This window comes from Scylla paramamosain, chromosome 11 (genome assembly GCF_035594125.1).
Source record: "Scylla paramamosain isolate STU-SP2022 chromosome 11, ASM3559412v1, whole genome shotgun sequence".
NCBI classification, from domain to species: Eukaryota; Metazoa; Arthropoda; class Malacostraca; order Decapoda; family Portunidae; genus Scylla; species Scylla paramamosain.
In genome coordinates this window covers 133,567-137,500 of record NC_087161.1, presented here as the reverse complement: position 1 = coordinate 137,500, position 3,934 = coordinate 133,567, and the positions used below count along the sequence as shown (strand labels likewise).

Sequence of the window (3,934 nt, the reverse complement as noted above, 5' to 3'; positions counted from 1 at the left end):
GTGTTGATCTAGTGTTTGGCCAGCCACTTGTGTTTATGTAGGGGACTCAGACCAGCAGATTCCCACTGTTTATCCACTGTTTGTGTTGATCTAGTGTTTGGCCAGCCACTTGTGTGTATGTAGGGGACTCAGACCAGCAGATTCCCACTGTTTATTCACTGTTTGTGTTGATCTAGTGTTTGGCCAGCCACTTGTGTGTATGTAGGGGACTCAGACCAGCAGATTCCCACTGTTTATCCATTGTTTGTGTTGATGCAGTGTTTGGCCAGCCACTTGTGTGTATGTAGGGGACTCAGACCAGCAGATTCCCACTGTTTATCCACTGTTTGTGTTGATGCAGTGTTTGGCCAGCCACTTGTGTGTATGTAGGGGACTCAGACCAGCAGATTCCCACTGTTTATTCACTGTTTGTGTTGATGCAGTGTTTGGCCAGCCACTTGTGTGTATGTAGGGGACTCAGACCAGCAGATTCCCACTGTTTATCCACTGTTTGTGTTGATGCAGTGTTTGGCCAACCACTTGTGTGTTTTGGGGGCTCAGACCAGCAGATTCCTACTATTTATCCACTGTTTGTGTTGATCTAGTGTTTGGCCAGCCACTTGTGTTTATGTAGGGGACTCAGACCAGCAGATTCCCACTGTTTATCCACTGTTTGTGTTGATCTAGTGTTTGGCCAGCCACTTGTGTGTTTTGGGGGCTCAGACCAGCAGATTCCCACTGTTTATTCACTGTTTGTGTTGATCTAGTGTTTGGCCAGCCACTAGTGTGTTTTGGGGGCTCAGACCAGCAGATTCTCACTGTTTATTCACTGTTTGTGTTGATGCAGTGTTTGGCCAGCCACTTGTGTGTATGTAGGGGACTCAGACCAGCAGATTCCCACTGTTTATCCATTGTTTGTGTTGATGCAGTGTTTGGCCAGCCACTTGTGTGTATGTAGGGGACTGAGACAAGTTTATTTAATGTTCAGTGACCCGTTTGCAGGCACAGGGGTGTTGACGAGCTGGGTGTGCAGGAGACAGACAATTACAAAGGTTTACAGTTCAAATGGTACATGTATCTTCAAAATACAGATAATAAGTAGATAAATATTGAAATTAATATAGAGTACCATTCTTTATTTAACACTTAACCAAACTTAACCAACATACACACACACGCTAACTCAGACAGTTCCCTAACTACCTTACCATCCCGCAGGAGGCCATGTCGGAGGTGCCGGTGGTGGGGTCGCCAGTTCCGGAGTACGAGGTGGAGGAGGAAAAGGAAGAGGAGGACGAGGAGGAGGCACGGATAAGGAAGAAGAAAAGATTATTACCTGTAGCCCTCCCTCCAGCTGATAAGGGGATATTAAGGAGCCCTTCCTACAGGTGTGTCTGTCTACCTGTGTGTCTCTTTCTATCTCTCCTTTTCATTTTTCCAGTTTCCCATTATTTTCTCCACCCTCTCACTGTCTTTTCTCAGCCTCTCACAACCTATCACACCCTCTCCCAGCTATTCACAGCCACTCACAGCCTCTCTCTCACTCTATCTCATTCCCAGTGTATCCAGACCATTCCAGACTCACCCCAAACTGTCCCAAACTGTTGGGATGGACTTCCAGTCCATCCCAACTTCTCACAGCCTCTTCCAGCCTTTCACAGCCTCTCTCTCTCTCTCTCTCTCTCTCTCTCTCTCTCTCTCTCTCTCTCTCTCTCTCTCTCTCTCTCTCTCTCTCTCTCTCTCTCTCTCTCTCTCTCTCTCTCTCTCTCTCTCTCTCTCTCTCTCTCTCTCTCTCTCTCTCTCTCTCTCTCTCTCTCTCTCTCTCTCTCTCTCTCTCTCTCTCTCTCTCTCTCTCTCTCTCTCATTCCCAATGTATCCAGACCATCCCAGACTCACCCCAAACCATCTCCAAGACTCCCCTTCTCTCTTCCTCTCCTCTCCCTCTCTCTCCCTCCCCTCTCTCACTCTCCTAACTCTCCCCAGGAGAGTCCCCAGTGGTGAGCAGATGGTGATGCTGGAGATGATACTGGCATATTGAGTATTATAATTAGCCATAAACACTTGCTTGCTTACTTTCATGTCTACACAGGTTCGTTCGATGCAAGGAGTTGGCACAGGAGGCGTCCGAGGCTGTGTAGAGCGGCCGTCTGAACCTGGTGCCACAGCTTACTATGTTCAACAGGTGCGTGTGTGTGTGTGTGTGTGTGTGTGTGTGTGTGTGTGTGTGTGTGTGTGTGTGTTTTGTGTGGTCATTTCACTATCTATCTATCTGTTTAGTTTGTCTCCATCTGTCTGTCTTTCTGTCATTGGTCTGTCTGTCTGTCTGTGTATTGCAATGATTTTTCAGTTATGTATTTTATTTTTTATTCTTGTGTACTTGTGTCTGTCTGTATGTATGTATGTATCAGTCAGTGAGTCAGTCAGTCAGTCACTCAGTTAGTCAGTTAGTCAGTCATTCAGTCAGTCAGTTAGTCAGTCATTCAGTCAGTTAGTGAGTTAGTCAGTTAGTCAGTCTGTCAGTCACTCACACAGTGTTAATCCTCCTCTTCCTCCTCCTCCTCCTCCTCCTCCTCCTCCTCCTCCTCCTCCTCCTCCTCCTCCTCCTCCTCCTCCTCCTCCTCCTCCTCCTCCTCCTCCTCCTCCTCCTCCTCCTCCTCCTCCTCCTCCTCCTCCTCCTCCTCCTGTTCCCCACCACCCCTGCCGAGAGGTGAGTGTATGTACGTGTGTGTGTGTGTGTGTGTGTGTGTGTGTAGTAATAATAGTAATGCTATGTACATATATAAATACTGTTAATATTATTGATAAAAAATATTGATGATGATGATGATGATGATTCAGTGGTGATTATGAAAATGTGCATTACAATATAGGGTAGATATTATTGTTATTACCTGTGTGTGTGTGTGTGTGTGTGTGTGTGTGTGTGTGTGTGTGTGTGTGTGTGTGTGTGTGTGTGTGTGTGTGTATGTGTGTGTGTGAGGAATAATTGAATAATTGAATAATTGATGCTCTCTCCTTTGCTATTCATTATATACATGGACAGATGCCTGAAGGAAGTGTGTGTAAGGGAGGATAAAGAGATCATGCTGGCCTATGCAGACGATGTCGCTGTCGTGACAGGAAGCCAACAAGATCTTCAAGAGGCCATGACAAGATGGAATGATGTTTTAAATAGGGAAGGAATGAGAATGAACAAACAAAAAACTTATTTACTAGTGGACAAGCAACAAGTGATGGTGTGGCTCTGAGCCACTGTAGTAGGGATGTTATGGTTTAAGTGTAGGAAGTTGCAAATGCTCACCTAACAATTGCACCTTAGTAGAAAAACACAAACAGGAAGTTTATGCAAGTTTTTATCCTTATATAAAATGTTGTATTGCATCAAACCTCCATACATTACTGTCTCTATCCAGTATGAGACCGGTGTTCAGGAAGCACAAGCATGTGCTGAATAACAAGAAGCCGGCATTGGTGAAGGTGACAACATTTCATCTATTTATACATACTTTTTATTATTAAAGCTTATCTTATAATTATTTCTGAAGAGATTGACTAATTTTTGTAGTATTTATGACTTAGAACTATGATAAAGCTATGAATTGATATAATTCCTGATTTGTTTTATCTTTTCATTATCCTTCCTTTGTTAATTGAGCATTTTATATTACTTAGCTTAAAAATGCAAGAACGGTTCAGAAGTATTCAACCTTGGGCTAAGGGCCAAAATTATGGTATCATTCAAAATGTCCTTCAAAGAAAGCCCTCTGTAATCCAACACACTTAGCCCATTAATCCTTCCATTTTTCATCAATTTGTTCAACATTCATATTTTTCCCTTATAGGGTTGAACAATTTTCATGGGTTCAGAGCAAAAGGCTTCCTCATTCCTCCCCAAGGTATTCTCGGATGGTAAGCAGGTTTGACTCTGGAGCAAACCTGACCAAGGGCTACTGCC

The 3,934-nt window shown here is 44.3% G+C and overlaps 1 long non-coding RNA gene across 2 annotated transcripts in view; it reads left to right on the top strand.

Moving 5' to 3' along the window:
- Positions 1-3,598, top strand: part of LOC135104716 (uncharacterized) — an 8,575-nt gene extending 4,977 nt beyond the window's left edge. The window contains exons 3-5 of one of the 2 annotated variants that reach the window (XR_010270513.1): positions 1,198-1,367; positions 2,069-2,161; positions 3,023-3,598. This is a non-coding gene — a long non-coding RNA (uncharacterized LOC135104716). Of the gene's footprint in view, positions 1-843; positions 1,368-2,068; positions 2,162-3,022 lie in introns of those variants that run through there. The other variant, XR_010270512.1, reaches the window with a different exon arrangement.
- Positions 3,599-3,934: the final 336 nt, after the last annotated feature.